The sequence below is a fragment of the Agelaius phoeniceus genome, chromosome 4 (genome assembly GCF_051311805.1).
Source record: "Agelaius phoeniceus isolate bAgePho1 chromosome 4, bAgePho1.hap1, whole genome shotgun sequence".
Taxonomy (NCBI): Eukaryota; Metazoa; Chordata; class Aves; order Passeriformes; family Icteridae; genus Agelaius; species Agelaius phoeniceus.
Window position 1 is genome coordinate 40064507 of NC_135268.1, and position 20796 is coordinate 40085302.

Genomic DNA, 20796 nt, shown 5'->3' on the forward strand with positions numbered 1-20796 from the left:
TAAGGCAGCAAGGAGCATCAGGGAACAGGGTCTGGGCTTCTGTGGAAATACCTCTGAATCTGACTTGTTTTAAAGGCTAGGGGCTCCTTCTAAAAAGTATATGGTCCTCTCTCTTCACTGAAGCAGAGTTACCTGACACAAAAGAATACATTAGGAAAAAAAGTAAACAGATGGAGTTTCATCTTCACAGCTTTAACCAAATGAAAGGAAAGGAGGGGCTTTGTTTTCTTTCCATAATTAAATCTGATTCTCTTTGAAGTAAATTTCTGTTGTCTGGAAGAGGCCTACATAAAAAAAAAGCTGGACAAAATTAAATTAAATGTTTTCAGTTCGTTGAGGTTTTAAGACACAGGATGATGTTTGAAATATGCCTGAAATTTTGACAACCTCATAATAAATTAATTCTGCATGATCTAGAAAAATTAGGTCTGTAGGTTTATCAGCTGAGTGTCCTGTAATTCATCTAGGGTGCACATTTCAGCAGGCATATAGCACAGACAGAAATTAAGTATAAATTTTAAGATAAATATTGGTGATAAACAGTACTCGTTAAGAAGAAATATTACTAGAAGGAAAAGCTAAGTAAAACATTTGCTACATGCACATAATCTAATTTCAAGTTTTTAAAGTATTTTAAGATTTGGTGGCTGGCTTTCTAAAGGTAAGATTACCTTTAGACTCTCAAATCATAATGTTATACAAAGCAGTGTCAATCACATCAGGAAAGCATGATCAGAAGCTGTTAGTCTAGCTGGGCTTTTTGTTTGGTTTTTTTTGTTTTGTTTTGTTTTGGGTTTTTTTTTTGGTTGGTTTTTTTTTTTGTTATTGTTCATTTGATCAGTTCGATTTTTTTAGTCCAGATTCCTGAATAAACAACAAGACAGAGTGGACAGAATTGAAGATAAAACTCAGCAACACAGTTGGAAATATGCATGATATAAGGCAAAATATCACTCTAAATATATTTGATATTGTGTTTTCATTGCATCTTGGTAGTCAGGGGTTCATGAGGGAAAAAATACCAAAGAAAACACAATAACCGAAACATAGTCAGATAAGTGGCAGAGGAAAGAAGTTATGAGACAAAAGAGAATGGAAAGGATTCAAAAGAAAATAAAAATCCTAAAGAGAAAAAAAAATTGAAAAAAACAACTAAGGAAAATTAGAAAACAAATAAGTGAGTAAATTGTACCAAAAATGTTATTAAAAAGCAAGTGAAAAATAATATATAATAAAAGGTTAAACTATTAATTTTATTATTATTATTATTATTATTTTAATTTACTAAATTAATTAATTATAACTATAACTATAACTAACTATTCCTATAAATAACCATAACTATAAATATAAATACAAAATCTTAGATCAATTAATATTGTAAATTAATATGATTATATTACCTCCATTTTAGTTGACTTGTGTCATTCCCATACTATTAAAATTCTGTCTGAAATGTCATTTATTTAGGTTTGGAAAAATAAAACACAGTTTAAAAGCCTTTACAAAAAACAGAGTTCACTTTTCCACATTTCTAGCTCTCATAGGAATGGCTGAGGTAAAGGCATAAATCAACGTGATGAATACATGAATTTGTGGAGACAGAATAACAAATATCTTGAGGAATTGTCAGTTTCATACATTGCATTACCCCTATGCCCTGCTTTAAAAAGAAAAAAATTCTGAAAAATAGTCACCTAAGAATTTTATGATTCTTCATATTTTTCCAGATACAAAATTCTATTTAAACACACTATTATCTATACTATCCTGCCATATGTTTAGACTCTTTTTAATATGCTTTTCATATTTAGATATTATTCGTTGCAAAAAAAATTTCATCTATACACTTACTTGAAAGTATTTTTTTCCTTGTCTTGTGCTTGTGTGTCTGAATTTTGTGGTTTTTGTTTTTTGTGCTGTGTTGTTTTGCTTTATTTTGTTGTGTTTTTCGAGAAAAATGCATAAAATATTTTTTCAAGAGAACACACACTGGAGCTGACATTCTCAGATATTATTAACATGATCCAAAAGTGACTTTGTTATAGTTTTTTTTCTTAGAAGAGTTTAGGGGAAAAAAAAATCTATATCTGGTGAGGGGAAACTGAAGCTAATTACTATATAAAAGTATATAAGGCATTATTTTGCCATGCAAGAGGTAATTCATAATAAACCATTTTTTCAGGAAAATTAAAGAGGAAAAGGAAAGGAAGGAGATAATTGGTCAGATAGTCAAAATCTGGCAAAGAATTCCATTAATCATGTGGACTTGGAGCTTGTAAGCTCATCCTCGTTTGACCACTAAATGTAAAATAAAGAGATGCAAATGGGTCTGCTAAGGGCTCTGGTAAACTACCCCCCAAAAAATCAGTAACTCCACAGTATATAATTTTCAAAGTCCAACTCTGAGCCCTTTGCTTTTTGAGCAGAGAAGGGAAGAAAGCATTCAAAAACTTTGGGACTGAGCTGAGTTTAGTCTTTGGTAAAAGGAACTGGAAAGTGATGCACAATTCTTCTTTGTCTGTGTTACTAGTAAAAAAAGTAAAATATATTGAGAATAGCTCACGTGGAAGCAATATTTTATGGCTTTTTTTTTACATTTATTTAAGAGCCCTTGAGCAGTAACTCCTTTTAGCCCGATCAGAGAGTTTTCAGGTAAACTTCTAGGAACATAAAAACCTTTAAGAGTTAATTTATCTTTTCTCCTCCACATGTGTTCTCCTTCAAGTGCTCTAGGCTAAGGAAGAAGAATCTTGTAAGGTAATTTCCTAAAGAAAACAGGCAGATGTAAGATTTTCTAATTAACTCCTCTCGCCTATTTAACTTATGCAGATGTAAGTTATCTAATTGTTACTTTATTGGCTCAAATAGATTGGTTGTGTTTTAATGGCATCTGTATGTTTTTTGCTTCACTAGCTTTATGGGAACCATAGCTGTGATAGGAAAGCTACATTGACTGACTTTGAGATAGCAGAAAATTACATACTAAAAGCTCAACACACAATTTCTTATTTTTTTACTGTTTCGTATAAGAAGTAGAACATCCACATATCTAACAGACCAATTTATCTATCTGCCTATTTGCTAAATGTCTATAGTGTGGGAACATATAATTGGTTTATTTTGTACTAAGAAATAATGTGTACGAATAATCTGATTAATGCAAATAATCCACAACTCAGAATATTCTACTGCTTTGATAATGGCATTAGTAACTACCTTATTTTCCCTTGTCTCATTACAGCTTCTCCTTCTATTACAGGTCAAAATGCAAACACCATGAATAGCTGTCCCAGACACAACAATATGTCCCAGGAAAATAATGGTAGAGAACAAAAAGTACATGTCTGAAAAGGTGGAGAGAAAGCAGGCATCTTAGAAAGAGAACAAAACAGAATAATCCTATTGGAAAGAAGAGGCAAGAGGGGGAGAATAGAGGGAAAGGCAAGGCATAAAGCATTATGAGCATTAGCAAGAGTGGGAAAACACTGTATTTCAGCAATAAAACATGCTGAACTTGAAGGTATTTTCAGCTACTGGCAAGATGGGAGATAAAATACAAGCACAGTTGTATTTGATATAGTGTAAAGAATTTATAAGACCAAAAATCTTGGAAAACTTGCAATGACAAGAGAAGAAAAAAATTTGTTGAACACAGGCCCTTTGGTAAGGAGGAAACTTGAAAGACCCTTCCAAAGGGAAAAAAAGTCTGTGTAAAAAAGTGGTATAAGAAGAGACAGAATGGAAGAGTGGGGATAGGAAACTTGAATATAATTAAGGAGTAATAAGCAGACACCTAGAGCTGTGGCAGTGAGGAATTGGATTTTTAATAACAAAGAGAGCAGAAATCATAGGCAATAATGGGGTTCTGCGACAGTCCCCTGTCACGTTAAGGGCAGTGCGACACTGGAGGAGCACGCAGCATTGCCAAAACAGTTTTCAAAGAATTTGAAAAACAAAATTTACCATTTATAGTTATTGGTTCACTCTAGATTGGGAATGTGATGCTTTTTAAGGGCTTGTGTTTAAAACAGACCGCTCTCTGAAAGAGCAATCTGTTAAGGTTCAATATTTTAGTTCATTGATTTATATTATTCTTGTAAACCTGACACTTCTATAATAATCACTTGAAAAATATGATGTCTGTTTAATGAAAATAGTCAAGTCCTGGTTTTCTTTACTGTTTTAAATGCACTTCTGTCATTTCTCTATTGTTAATTTTACCTGGTTCATTTTTAAATTAATTTCCTAACTTTTATCAGCATTCAAACCTGCTATCAGAATTGACAATGAATGCTTTCCTCAAAAGCAAATGATAATCTGAACTACCAATGTTCAAGGACAAATGCTACTCAATGAAGATTGCTTTTGCAAGTGACTGAGTAATGAAGTGAAGCTGAAGTCTCTGACAGTCACAGAAACAACTTTTGGAGAATATATTCTATTGTTACAGAAGATCATAGCTCTTTTCCTAGAGTTCGATGAATTTCCTAGAGTTGAAATTTATAAAATAAAAAAAAAATTACACTTATAAACATTTATGAAGAGAAAATAAAGGTGAAAACTGCCACACTGAAGTAAATTTTGCATCCCAAATGTAAATAATGGATATCAGTGCCCTAGAAATCCTCAGGCATCTTAGTTTGGACATGCAAGAAAAGTGCCTAGCATAGACAAGAGAAAGTCAGCTCCAGCTTGTATGCAAGAAAATGTTGTTGAGTTTTGATGAGCTATCTGCTGCCAGATCATTGTTCCTTGCTATGTTTAACTTAGATCTCCCTCAGCCTGACAGCTGTAAACTGTTTCATCTAAGACAGGTTAAGTAAGAGCATGGTTAAACCACTAAGTTATTCCATCCCAAAAACACAGCTCTGTCCAAAGAAGAGCTTACCCAGGGAACAAAGATGCTTTTTGGTCCAGTATTTTTCCTGAGGACAAAAAAAAATCAGGAAATGTTGGTTAAATGGCAAAGTCAAGTTAATAATTGTCTGCCTTCATATATGGCTCATTGTCATCCTTAGTCATGCTTGTGGCATCATATACCAAATCAAATCCCTATAATAATAAATAATTAAACAATAATAATTTTAGGTTACAATATGCCACAAAACTTGTAGCTAGGCAGAAAGGAAAAAAACCCCTGAAAAATAGGAATGCAAAGATTACAGGCTGAGTGGGTGTAGCTTGCTAAGAAATATGTATATAACAATAAAAAAAGATACCTTTACCCTGAGCTAAGAAGGAATCGAAAAAGTTTTTAGGTGCATACTATTTAAAAGGTCTCAGAGCACTGAACAAAAGTAGTTTGCTTTATTGTTTGATTTCTGTTGTGTTCAGGGAATGAAAATGTATTTGTAAAGAGGATTTCATCAAGAGAGTAATACCTTTTTCTCATCCTGAATAGGTGGCTCAGAAAAAGATGAATTTTTCTAGCTCCACAAAAGAAGAATATCAGTTGCAACATTATGAGCTGCAGCCTCTTGTGACTTTTGAGATCCAGACTGGTCCCCAGTTTCATGTGAGTTCTGACTGTGCTGATGGAAACTCTCATTGATACTGCAGATCTACCTGGAAGAAAAAATGAGACTAGTTTATACTTCAGTAATCTTCAGGAAAAAGGTAATACTTGAGCGTAAAATAATGAGTTATCTAAAATATCTACCTGTTGTTCTTCCCAATTATATTATTAAAGAATGAACTACTTATTGCCAATCAAATTTGGTAATGTAATGTCAGTAACTTGCTCACACTGAGTTGTTGTTACACCAGGTAGCATAATTAGATTAGGCCACTTGACTTTGTGAACTTCAGTCCTATCTCAACAAGCAGTTAAGACCCAACAGATAAATCAAAAGCAGTACTAAGCATCTTCCAGAATCCTGCAGAGATCCCACTCCATGCTGAATGCATAATTTCCAGCCCTCTGGACACCTCAGAGCAGTGCCTCAGTGCCATGCTCCTCCTCTTTTTGTCCTTCTACAAGTTCAGTGCCTGCTCCCCCGACACAGTCACTGTCTGTGCCTTGCTCAGCTGCCCCAGCCCCTCAACTTGAGGATCTGTATGCATGAGTTTTTCTGGGTGCATGAATGCTCTCCCATGCTGAGAGACAGAGCAGTCACCTCAAGAATGCATTTACACAATTCCAGACAGGGACAGAAGTCACCAGAAAACCACCGTGACTCTCAAAGGCAGGCTGCAGCAGTCTCTTTATGTCCATTGAAAGATAATCTCCTGTCATATACAGACTAACTCTATCCAGCTATACTAATTACCACCCACCTTAAACCCTTCTTTGCTCTGTCTGTGTTTTTCTGCAGGTGTGAATTTCATGCTGAATGAAAACACTCTTGGCTGTCTTCATGCCTGGGAGAACAACAGAAAGATACCAAAAGCATTGTCAAACTTTGGGAAAAAGGCCCTGGTTTCTGAAGAAGCCATTTGTGGGCAGATTTGACTTTTAATTTCACTTTAAAGAACGGCTTTCTGCTTATGAAAATGGAATATAATTCTCAACTGTTTTTATAAATTCAACAATTTAGCAATGACAATTGAAAGATAATGTTATATGCTTTGGAAATAACTCTGCTCATAGCTGGATTTAGATAACCACTGTAGGTAGAGAAAGACAACAGGGAAATGTGCTTAAATATTTATTGAATTTCAGGAAAATACAACTATGTCACATAATGAAGATATTAAAAAAAATCACAGTTACTTGAACAGTAAAAACTTATTCTGATAATGTGTCTCTTTACAAAGGTGAGATGGAATTCACATTTTACTCACAAGTATGACTTAAAAATTAGTGTTTCCACCTTAGGACCGCACACGTGCATGCACAGCGGTTACCCTTGAAAATACCCACATTGTTCTGAAATATCTGCTGCTTGGAATGCATACAGAGCAAGTCCAGAAATAATGCTATCTACCTCAGCTGACGAACCAAGATAACACTGATGGTGAATATTCCCAATTTTATTTCTCTTATTCCAATAGGCACATATTTGTTCATCATTTGCACATATAAAAAAGAAACAAAATGCATTACTGGGTAGAAAATAAGTAATCTTCAAAATGAACACTATGTAGAAAAATATTTTACTTTAAAAAAAATGAGTGCTTGGGTATAAAATTCTGACTTGCTTTTGTTTTATGTTCTTCTTCTACATGCATAAAAATGTATTATTTTTTAGCAATTACAAGTTACTTAGCTCCTCTTCCGTACATTACATATTCTGCAAAATGTGTGCACATAATTGAATATAGATTTTATATTATTCTTCTAATTTCTCTTTTGTAGTATTCTTTGGTTAATAATCTTTTGCTGTTGCACTGTGATACCCAAGATAAAACATTCCTAACACATGCTGAAGAAGTAGCATTTGAAAATACTGAAGCCATAAATTAGACTTTAATTTTCAGTTTACAGAGAAATCAAAAGCAGCTTTACACAGAATAAGAGATTTATTGAAATATGGCTTATTCTGCTTATTATATCATTGTTCTTAACAGTCTTCCATTTGGGAGCCATTTTTATAGGCACTTTACAAATGAATAGAGAGAGAAGATTAAATTATAATATCAATTTTGTATGGTGAATAACCTGCATAATTCAGATGGAAGATAAGTCTAAAATCACATAGTTGACACCAGAAAAATATTGAGTTGAAAATAACAGGGGCTATGTACTGCCTTAGTCCAAATCTTTTTTTAACCTTGTTTATTTTGAAACATGAGTGCTCTGCTTGCTCATTAGTATTCATATCAATGTTTGTCCAAGGAAGAAATGGAAATGTACTCTACCATCTGATGTACTGTTTTATATTCTTTTGCTTTGTTTTAGTTTATTCATCAAACACTGAGAATAATAGGCAGTGAGCAGGGGTGAGCCAGCTATGTGACACATTTTCCTGCATTGAAGCTGTAAAATTATGTGACAACAAGTATTGATAAACTTCAATATAGTTGTAATTTTGCCACAACATTCACACTAAATCATACTAAGAAGTGAATTGTCCTAGCTCAGAAAGCCTAGTCTTCAAGGATTCCCCCTACTAAATAAAATACTATTTCAAGTTTTGTCAAAAAGTTTCTTGAAGGATTAGATATCAAAGAATCCTATTTCTCAATGACTACAAATTCCAAGCTTTTGTGAGATGACAGAAAAAAGAAAATAAAATTTATCTTCTGTGATGAAATCAGAGACCAAACCAAATTTTAAAATAACCAAATTAAAAATACATTTAAAAAATGTTCAAAGTTAAATTAATTTTCATTAAGAATAGCTCTAAAACATAAGATTTTCTTTCACTACCTGTACCATTTTTAACATCTTTTGGAAAGTTTTCTGCCATAAATTCTCTTGATAATATACTTGGGATGTATATTTTCAGCTCTGAAAACCTGACCCTGTCTTTCCAAAAAACACAATACATTTTCACAAAGTGAGATAAACTCCTGTTACATTTTAGCCTTATTGGAGAACAGCTTGTAAGGATACTTTTCAGGGAAACTTTTTTTTTGTTGTCAGAGTGTATGCTAGGATTTGTGTCTAAAGGACACACTTTAAAAATTGGATTTAATTTTATACATATATATACACATTCTTGCAATGCCCCTGACTGGTTTTTTCCAAACATTCAAATCACAACATATTGTAAGACACTACTAAATGAGTAACAATATGTACAGTAACTCCCTTTTTTTTTATTTTGAGATAACAATGAAATCTAGCTCAGTGCGCTGAAAGTGATGCAGTATCTGTTTTCCTTCCTCTGCTTTTCTCTTTCGTGTACAATTTTAAAATTAATAATTTGCCTAAAAATCTTTGCATATTTTGGAATTTTAATTCTATCCTGACAGATACACACTGACAAAGTTAACCATTATTTTGCTCTTTTGAACAGTAACAGCAGCAGTATTCTTATTAGTGTTTCTTAATGAGTCAGTAAGATATGAAACATAATTAAGGATGAAAAATTACAAGGGAAAAATATCTGTGTCTCCCCTCCTTACACTATTATATATAAACATATACATACTGTGAAATAATCAAATACCACAGAGCTAGAAAGGGAAGCAGATAGGGAAAAGTACATGTGTACTTGTTTCTCACTAACTTATTCCTTAGAAATAGTTTTAGATACTGCTGCTGGGGTTGTCAGGCCATTTTGGGAGAGATGTAATCACACATTTCCTGAGCCTGAGAGGGTAAGAAAATCTAACCCTACCTCAGAGCTTCACTTCGTATTCATATATTCATTGTGTTGTACTTGTTCATTTCTGCCAGCTGTTGACTTTAGGATTGCATTGGTTTGTTTGTCATTAAAAGTGTTATTTTCTAATCAATAATAAATATCATCTGGGGAAAGACATAAACAAAAGAACAAACAGACAGACAGAAACCAGAACTCAGTATCTAGAGAAATACACCTCTCTATTAAAAATAAATCACAACAAATAAATCAGTTGTAAATAGAAGACCCTCATTCATCATCCATTTAATAATACCTGCAGCCAGCATCAAATAATTTTGGACTGTTTATTTTTCTAATTCTTTTTCCTGGCTGAAGCTTTTGACAAGTCTATTTCTAAAGGCATATTGCTCCTACCAGCTACTGAAATTCTAGCTCTTCTGCAGACCTCAGAGAGAGAGATTGAGAATGGATATTTGGTGAAAAGAGATTTAATGTTAGCAACTGAGATGGTGAAGTTGATGCAAAAGAAACATTCTGGATTTTGATATGATCTTCTTTCTGGTTTTTCATATTTTGAACAAAAAACTCTACAGATCAGCAGAGGAGAAAAATATTGAAGCAGTTTCTGCAAACAGCTTTTTAAAATATACTTCTTTGACAAACAGTAATTTTGGAAATTAGTGATCGAGATGTGCAGTTAATATTCTTGCTTTAGTTTTTCTGTGCTCTTGGAGGTTATTATTTAGTCATTCTTTCTTTTCTTTCTCATTGCTCTGTACGGCGCTGTTCTTTCAGTGTTGAATATTTGCTCATACTCCTTCCAATAAATGACTCCTGAGAGCTTGTGATTACCAGTATGAGAGTTTCTACTCTAACTTAATATATTAGTACATATACAATGAGTAGGTTTTTCCATAAGTGCTAATGCTCTCTGTGTGTCAGCATGTCTTTCTCTCTTGTGGCTGACCCACAAAGCTTTAAGTCTGCTTCTCTTCCAGCTGTCAAATCAAGTTTTATCATTGCAGATGAGAGATGCAACTGTGGAATAGGCTTTTATTCCGACATTAAACTTCCCACTAGGCTGTATCAAGCCTGAGACCTTGACCATCAGATTTAAATTTAAATAATTACATACATTGCTGAGTCTGCTCGCTGGCCTGAATTTAGTTTTATTTTAGCAATCAGTCAGCATAGGATGTAATGAGAGTTTAAGCCTTTCCTAAGAATAATTTTAGAACATATTTCAAAAACTAACATAAAATTAAGATACATTTTTCCTTTTCCAAAACAGCATGAGAGATTAATATAAGATATTTCACAGTAAATATCGGTATAAAAAAAAATATACAAGAGCCTCTGAGACTTTTAAGACAAACCAAGCATTTTACCTCCTCATAGTCACTTAAAACTGGGAAATAAAAAATATAAACAAAAAATTAAAATAAACCAAAAATAAATGAAAAATAAAAATAAAAATAAAAATAAAAATAAAAATAAAAATAAAAATAAAAATAAAAATAAACCAAACAAGTTTGTTGGGTTAGAAAGACAATATTAGTTTATTTAGCACACTGAGTGCATGGGGAAATCTGTCCACCTAACATGCATGCCCAGCAGCTTAACAGACCTGGCTATGTTAATGCAACCAGTACTTATTCACTACATCCCTATTGAATACTCATTACATTTCCTGAATACATGCATGTCCCTTATTTCAGTGGGATTACTTGGATGTGGTTCTGGATCATCTGAAGAATTTTTTCTCATTGAGACCATCTCAAATAAGTTGTCAGGTCATAATGTACTTCTCTTTCTAGTCTTTGCTGCGGGATACAACACTTTTTCTCGAAACAAAGACATCTGCTAGTACATAATAATCACTGATATATGTAGGTAAGGAACCAAATAGCTGGCACAAGACTATGTGTCACAGATATAGGGAATTAACACAAAGCCACATTAATCTCTGGCATTTCTACTAAGCACTATGTAGTACAAAACCAAGCATTGAACTTTAGCATTATTGTGCTAAAGTTAAAAGAATTTTTCAACTTTTTCCTCTACTACTGCGTAGAGTCCTTTTTAAATAAATACAAATTTCTCATCAACATTGTGTCTGCCATGAATTCAGTACAGAAGCTTAAAACATAAAAATGAGCAAGAATATTTCTAGGAAGTGGTTTTCCTCAGAACTGGGTGGCAACATGAATACACAATTCAGGAGAAATTTCGAAGGTGAAAGCAATACAGTATTTTATTCCCTCATCTTTCTGAAGATGGATTTTACTCTGTAATGATTCAAATCCTTTTGCATTCTAATATGTTTCTCACCTCTTCCTTCTATTTAAAGAAAATCCAGATGCTCCTTTAAATTGTTTTGTGGAAGAGTAATCATTAGTTGAATCAAAGTGTTTTTATATAGCTGTCCAGGATGAGATGAGATCAAAGGCTAGAGGATTCTTAAAGCAGTCACTGTGGTTACTACAGTCTCAGCAGGGTCTGCTGTTTATAAAAACTTGAGAAAAGTTGCTACCTTTTACTTGCCTTCAAAAAGTATAAAGCTTATTTGATTGTGAGGGGATTTATTTTTTGCTAAAACTTTAAAAACTGTTGTTATTGCATACTTATTTTTTAGGTCCTCTGCATATTTAGAAACTTTTACCATGTGGCTGACCTCATCTGGGCTGCTTTCCCAAACCTCACTCTACTTACTAATTAGTTTTAATGTCAGTAGTCTAGGATTTTGTTTTATTATGCTAGTCTGGTATAGCAAAGTTGTACCACACGATAGATTTATAAAACCTTAAGTAGATCTTAGCAGATGCTTTTGCTGCCAGGCGTCAAATTTATTCCTGTCAGTGTGTAGCCAATACTTTGTTAGGGAAAAATTTATCCTCTCTTGAGTTATTAAAGAAGAATTAGAACACTCCTTCCCATACCTGCAAAATATGCTCTCTGAAGTTTAATTTCTTTTTGTTTCCTTCTTTGACTGTTACTGTTGAAGTCAAGTTTCTTCCTAATCTACTTTTTTTTTGTTTTAAAATATTTTTAATGTACGTAGTAGTTAGTATTCGTTTTTTGTACATTTCCTTAGTGGCTTCTAAACCCTGTGAAAATTTCTTCATCTGTTCTCTGATTTCAATGCTTGTGGAGGTTCAGTAGTTTTCTAGACACCACGTGATACAAGATTATAAGGAACACTGAATATAAACTTCTAATTTAAAGTAAACTACATGATCTACAGGGGAAAATACATAAGCTTTTCTAGTTTGTAATATTGTTGAGATATCCCCATATTGAATCTTCTTATCTTGCAGAGTAAACTAAAAATATGGACATATTTTCTCAAAAAAAAAAAAAAGAGTCCATGAGAAGAAGTCCATGGGAAGTTTTATTTGTTGTGACAGACTTGCCCTACTGGATGCCATTTAAATACTCTACTAGCAAAAAGAAAATTTTAATGTCTGCTGTAGGGTAAAAGTCTATTTCCTTTTTCTATTTATATCATGTTTGAAGTGGATGTGAAATTGGTGTTTCTAATTTGTATTGGGCTATGTAAAATTAATTATCTGGCTGACTCAGGAAATTATTTTGAAATAATCGTTTTAATAGAAATAGTCTTTTATTTAGTATTTTAACTATGTAGAAAAATGTATTTTTCTGTCCAGTATATACTGTAAACACTAAAGACACACCTTCTGGCCCAAGGAGGGACCCAAGGAAATCAGAACTGACAAGAAAATGAAATGAAAAAATTGCATGATTTTGGTGACTTCTTGGAAGAAGATGTGACCATGACATGGATAGAGAAAGGAAAAACAACTAGAAAAAAAAATAAAAAGAAAGTACAGAGTAAAGGATAATAAAGAAAAAAATATTAATGTGAAGTTTTTCCTAAAGAAGCAAAAAGCCCAGAAACTAAAAAGACAGTAATTCATTGTTAACATGAACTAGAATCATAGAATGGTTTGAATTGAAAATGATCTAATCTAATCCAACACCTCTGGAACATAATGAGTCAGGACCCAAGGGAATTGATATTAGATAAAAATTTTCCACCTTTTCTTGTTGGGCACTGGAACAGGCTCCCAGGGAAGTGGTCAGAGCGCCAAGCTGGACAGAGTTCAAGAAGCATTTGGACAATGCCCTCAGGCACCTGGTGTGACTCTTGGGGATGGTTCTGTGCAGGGCCGGGAGTTGGATTTTGGTGATCTTTGTGGGTCCCTTCCAACTCAGGATATTTTGTGATTCTGTGAAATGCAGAAGTCTGGCACAAATAAATAAAGGAATGAGCAAGGACTGTATTTTCAACTAGATCAGGTTTCTCAGAGCCCCAGCTAGCCTAATCTTAGACATTTCCAAAGACTGGACATCTTCCACCTCTCTGAGCAACACATTCCAGCATTTTAACACCCTTATTATAAGAAGTTCCTTCCTTATATCTAGTCAGAATCTGCCCTCTTTTAATTTAAAATCATGACTCCTTGTCCTATCCCAGCCTTGCTAAAAAGTTTTCCCCCTTCTCTGGGGTGAACAGCACCAACTCAGTCTGTCTTCATGTGAAAAGTGTTCTGTCTCCCTGATCATCTTCATGGGCTCTTCTCTGAACTTCTTCCATGTTCTTCTTCTGTCGAGGACCCCAGAGCTGGACGCAGCACTGCAGCTGTGGTCTCACCAGTGCAGAGCAGAGGGACAGAATCACCTCCCTCAACCTGCTGGCCACAAATGAATTGGTGCACCTCAGCTGCAGCCAGAACTTGATCTGGGAGTTTAGGAAACGCTTCCTAGATTTTCCCAGACAGATTTTTGTCCATTTCTGAAAACCAAAATGCCTGTATTAATTATTTATGGCTAAACATCTGGACAGTTAATGATTTTTGGAAGCAAACTAAAGCTTTGCCTAGTTGTTTTATTCTGCCACTAATTTTGTTTGGCCTAGTATTTCTGGCTTTAATAATGTAGTGCATTACAGTGAAGGGCCTATCTAATGAGGATGGCAGAGTGTTGGTTTCAGAGCAAAAAACTTCACCTACAAAACAAAGCATGGGATGGGACAGGATGCAGAACATGATGCATCTAGAAATGGTTTGTTCTCTTTTTTCCCTTTTTCTGAGGACAAGGTAACAAGGCCTCATGTAAAGGTTATATCTTGAGCTATATTCTATACATATAATTCCCGTGGAAATCTGGAGAAGCTTTGCTCTTGTCAGAACATCATCAGCTACTAAGGCATTACACACTTGAATGAGAAAAAGAGGAGGGTGTGGGGAGAAGGGAGATAAAAAACAAATGCAAACTAGCTATATAATTCTTGGAACATCTGTTTTGAAGCTGTGTAGTGCCTGCCAGTGTGCCAGCCTTTAATTTAGGGATCTGGCCAGTCTAAAAGTAGTAATTGTATGCAGTTTTTCACTGAGCATTAGAGGCTCAGTGAAAAACTGCATACAATTACTACTTTTAGATGGGCATTAGAGGCTCATTAGAGGCTCAGACGGTAAGAGGCATGATTAAGATGCTAACTTGCATGAGCAGTTTCTCCACTGTTTTATTGGATCATATTCAGCTGTTTTCCCTGGAAAAAGAATTTACTAGGTGCCTCATTCTGGATTTAGATATTTAAGTATATGAACTGCTTTAAAGTTGAAACAGACCTCAGTCTTAAGTTTTTGAGATGCATTATGAAGGCCATTTAACCACAAGTGTGAAATGGTGAGATAACATTTCCTGAAAGATATTTGCACAGAAAGGTGTGCTGTTACAGTTTACAATACGTGGACCACAATTCATTCACAACCAGTCTTAACAGGTAGATGACCCTATATCACATCTAATTTCTTTTTTGGATATGTGTCATTCTTTCTGCCTATAGGCCCAACTTTAAAAAATACAGGTCTTAGGATACAAAATTCCATAAGCAATAAAAATTCCACTAAATAAATGTTGAGTTTCTGTTTCTAAGGGCAGATTTCTAAAGATATGTAGGTGCCTGAATCCAAATCTTGTCTTTCTTTTCATTCCTAAGTTACTCCAAGACTGAAAATTTCATGTCTCTGAATAAAAAAGAAGAGCTTGAAGACATGAAGAAACACAAAGTAATCCCTATGAACTGCCAACAGAACAGCAGTAAATTGCCATGTGAATGATTACTAAATAAAGCTAACAATACAAAATTGTCTATACTGCTATGGTGTATCATTCTTTAGGCCAGCTGCTCCCCCCAATACACTTATCAGATTGTTTCAACTGATTTAGCTACATCTCCTCTGCTATTGTCTTTAATAAACATCTTTTTTATATCTTTCCCTCCTGCTGTCTCCTGTATTACAACCTGACACCTAAAAAATCCATGGCATTTTGTTATACCTATGTTGATGCTGTTCATAGAGGATACAACACTGTATTCAGGGGTAATAGTACATTAAATTTTAAGTGTGCAATTGTTAATCATCTCCTTTCCTTCCTCACACTATATATGTCCTTAAGATATTTTTTAGCTTCATCCACAATCAGTATCTTTTTCATGCAGCATGGAATATGGGTATTATAGTTACTTCTTTTCCTTAGAAGTGCTGTTCCTGGCTAAATAAATTGTAATTTTGCCATTTTTTATGTATTTGAATCTTTCCACATAGTTTTCTTCTTCTTAATGCTTTTTATGCTTTTCTTAGGATTTTTCCCAAACCACTGTAACATTTTGTTGTACTGTAAGTTTTTGGTGTACCACCTCCTAAGTCCAGCTACCAATATTAGATTTCTTCTTACAATATCATCATTTTCATCTATCACATTTTTGCCTGTTTCCATACCAGAGGTCATTCTGCACTTTCATCTCACAGTTTTTCCCTGAGGATCTTCTGTGATGCCAAAAAGAAATCAGCCAGCTAAGAATGACAGCAGCTACAATTTTCCACAAGGCTTGTGCTTATTTTCTTTCAGGTTTTAAAAAGTTCATCTCTTTGCCTTTTGGGGGATGACTTTTTCATAATGGTTTTTCATTCATATTTGTTATTTTTTACCTTATATCTAGAAAATGCTACTTACAAAACCTGATATGTGTTAAAACACAATAGAAAGAGGAAATGACATTGAAGTATTCTTTCAATGGAATGGGGCATCTCATCCTTAGATAAATTTTTGTCTGACCTGAAACCTCCTTCCATCTCTCTCTTCCATACACAACTAGAAATCACTGGTAAATGCCATAAAACATTCTGAAACTCACTTCTAAAACAGTGAAACTTTCAGATGAAAGCATCGCTTTCTGACTATCAAATACCTTCAGTTTTGGGTTGAATCTCAAAGGATGAAAATGTTTTCTTGAAACAAATTGGAAAGGTAATTCCTAAGTATCTAAGTAACACTGATGAAAATGGTTGCTTGTACAGTGACTCTAAAGCTGCTATCCTAAATAAATGCCAGCTATATAATTGTTTTCCCTTCCAGCTGGCAGGGGAGCCGCAGGGATATTGCCAGAAATAATGGCTGATTATTATAGACAAAGATACATTTTGTATTAAAAAAAAAACAAAAACAAAAGCAACTGAACCTTTTGTTCTCTAGAAAATGATTGTCATCATTAGAGAGTATAAGTGTTTATTTCTATGCGATGATATAATTCAACTAATATAGATTGTAATTGTTTTGAAGAAAAAGGAGAAAAATAATCTCAAGTCAGTTTTGTTGGTGAGTGGGGAAATATAAACCCTAAATTGAACTTAATTTTTATTACAGATGAATGATGTGGGACTCATTTGTATATGATTTGTTTTCTTCTGTTAGTTATGTCTTACCCTGCACTATATATTTGAGCCCAGGTGTTATGACTTAATTTTCATGCTGCCCATAACCTCTGCATTGCCATTAAATAGATAGTCACCAAATGCCCATGTAAGCAGCAAGCTCTAGCTTTAAAACTGGTTTAGCTTTAATATTCATCCACATTTCCTGAGCTTCTCTTTTGTCTTTTGGATAGTCTACCTGGAAGTAGTGCATTTATAAGTATTTTACTTGCATTCAAGGAGATAATTCCCCACATTTTTAATCCCTTTATTTTTCTTTGAATGGATAAAAGTTTCTTTTCAACTTATTCTCTAGGATTTTGAAATGGACTGTAAAGAATAATGTCCTAGAAAAATAATTTATGTTCTGATTTTTCAAAGTCTTTCCTGATGTCACTTTACTTTTAGGAGGTAACACTTGGGCTTGCTGGACTATTTTGGTTTAATGGAAACTGAGATTTGTGTGGGTGAGATAGTTAAGATTTACTTCTGGAAGTTCAGTTAACATGTTACAGAGAATTTTGAGTGCTGAGCAGAGCAGAAGGGCCAAATATAATGGAAGGATTGGTTTCTACTATATTAAGACTTAAATCAATGATGAAGATTGAAATACTCTTCCATACGCTTTGCATTTTGTGTGTAGAAGACTATGCTGTTCATTTTAGGCATTTCTGAGCTGGTAAGGACTCAATCACATTCAGAGAATAATTTTCATGATTTTAGTATAATCCATTGTACTTTTATTGGCCTAAATCACTAAAATCCACCCCAGCAAAAGCAGAAGTGTACCTTCCAGGACCATGTATGTATACATCATGAAAGTTTTTTGGCTTTTCTAATATCATAGTTCTTGTAGCAAATTCCTGGAGCTATACAGTTTGTCTGCAAATGAATTTCTCTTTGTGCATAAGTACAATATACACACTGAACGGAACTGGAACAAATTGGCACTTCATTCCACAGTGGGAATAAAATACTTTTCCTGCTCACATCTTTTCCCGAGATCTAAGCAAATTAGAGAAATAAAGGCCATTAAGTAAAATTAGATTTTATGCTATTTAACAGGTGTTTTGGTCTATTTTACCCTAAGGGTAGATCACAATGCAGTCCAAAAAGTTAATTGTTTGATAATTTTACAGTTTGTACATTTATTTCCAGCAGTTTAGCCTATAGTATAGTTCTGTTAAACTTCTGTCATCTATCTTTGGACCTATTCTTTCTTTAACGCACCATAGAATTATAAAGAACAACAGCTTAACTTTGAGATATTTGCATTTGATATTGTCAGAAACACTGGATAAGCCATCTGAGAAAAATACCTGAAATCAGCAGCTATTGTAACAATTTTATATTACTTAGGGTGTTACTGAAAAAAAGGAGAAACAGTATTCCCTGCTCATTTACAAAATAAATTTTCCTGAAAGATTGAGAATCACAAACAGAATAAATTGTTTCATGCTGCAGTTTATATCTCCTCAAGGTCCTGCGCAAGGAAAGCAGAAGAGGAAAAGGTTAGTGTAGAGCTATATGTTCATCCCCCAAAAATTTTTAGATGTCTTCCACTGTGCCATGCTCTGATATGAAAAAGATCACAAAAAAACCTTGAAACAACTACCACCCAAATGAAACACAAAAAAACCCCACTTCACTGAACAAAATGTAAAAACACCATTTAGTGGTCTATAGGTGAGGACCTAGCTCCCTGTCTCCCAGCCATACAATATGTGCCCCAAATATATAATAAATATAATATTTGAAGAGAATAAAAAACATAAGAACAAACGAAAACCAGTGCAATAATACATATATATATATATATATATATATATATATATATATATATGTATTCTTTCTTAGCAGCTTGGAAACCCACACACATAACTAAAACCAGGTTTTCATTTCTTTTCTTTCTGAAATGGGGTCACTGAAAACTTCTCTGTAGCATTAGAAGTCAGTCAGCTAACTATTGTATAAATATCCACACCACAAATCTATTTGATTTCTGTTTCTGATATAGTAGTAGTAAGTAGTATTTCCAGCAATGGAAATAATCCATAACCTGGTGTCCCAAGATCTGAACATTTAAATTGTTCTTTTCAATTCAGCCCCATGAATGATTTCTGATCTCTTATCTCCTGGCAAAAGCCTTTGAAGGGATTTCTTCCCCTCTCCTGCCCCATCCTTTCACAAAAGTATTGAGTCAGAGCTGCCTGCTTGTGTCAGCCAATGTCTCCCTAAGGTAAAATTTCTAGAAAATGTTGAGGGAAGGACCTTTTAAACTACCATGTAAAAGGACAGTTCTGTTCCTGAGAATATTTCTGGGTTTAGATACTTTCTGAGTAATTTTATAAATCTTCAGTTGTTAAGCATTTACAGCTGAAAGAACATAAAAGCAAAATTTCAGAAGGAATAGGAAGTAAACTAATAATTCTCATAAGCAAAATGAAAGACTAATGTGATAAAATAAAACATTTAATTTCTGATAAAACTTCAAGTTAGTCCTGCAACTAACTTCAAGTTAGTCCTACAACTTATGGAAATGAAAACTATTAATAGAATTGTTTGCTTTGGCTTGTTTGTTTTGGTTTTTTGTTGTTGTTTTGTTTTGGGGTTTTTTTTTGTTTTGGTTTTTGTTTTGTTTTGGTTTTTTTGGTTTTTTTTACTTTGTAGGAACTCATAGCTTAATCTTTTTCCTTTAATTGTTATCTATGTATTGCATATATGTTTTTACAGTAAATATACCTTGCACTATAGACAAAAGAAGGTAAAGCGAATGTTGATGTATGAAGCAGTAGAATTTATTTTCCTTTAAAAACAGTAATAAACCCCTATCTGATTAGAATCCTTTTCAATTCACTGAATTGATTTGTTTTAGGAAAGTAGGTTCTATGAGCTAATTGACAGTTCAATTTTAACAAATTACTTTGCAAACTACCTAATAATGTTTATTCTAATTAATTCTAGGTACTGTAATTGTTGCAGGTAATAGTTTTCCAGTCTTTGCTTTTATTTAATAGATGGATCTTCACAGTTTTGCACCAATTTTCAACCCTAACAGGGTTATTTCAGACAGACTGCACATCTTTCCTTTCTGATACTTACTTTTAATCATGTCTAATGTCCGTATGTTATGAAAAATGAAATGGGTCTAGGCTAATAATAAATATATGGGGATGAACTCTTATTCTAATTTGTAATATAATTTATATTTTGGATAAAATTTTGAGTACTTATTTCATCTCTCATGTGACTGAAGTCCCAAGGTCTTTGACCTTAACTTCAGAATTCAAGTGTAGTTTGCAATTCCCAGAAATGCACTGTCCATTATATAGCCTCAGTAATACTGACACAGAACTTGATCTCATAATCTGTACCTGTGCTGTAAAATCAAGAAAATGTTTCTTGTCCTTTTTGGAACAGATGGGGCCATTTTATGTCTCTCATTTTATCAAACTTCTTTGAAATTAAATTATTGATACCATCAGCTAACACAAAAATGCAGAAGCGTGTTAGGTGTGACAGCTCTTTACCACTGGCAGGTGAGTTGTTACCAACAGAATTCTTCTGTGATAGTCAATAGCACACAACTCAAGGTTAGTGGGTATTGATGCTTCAGGAGTTATGTACATTTTGATATCTGCTAATATGGGTTTTTCTTTCTTCTGTCCCCAGTTTCTGTTGCATCTTTTAAACAGTGCCAGCTTGCAATTAGATTATGGGATTAAATAGGTCTCAGTTACATTGATGTATTCATTTCTTCCAATGGAAAATATGCATCTTCATTGAGAAAATAAGGTAATCTGAAAGAGTGAAAACAATAT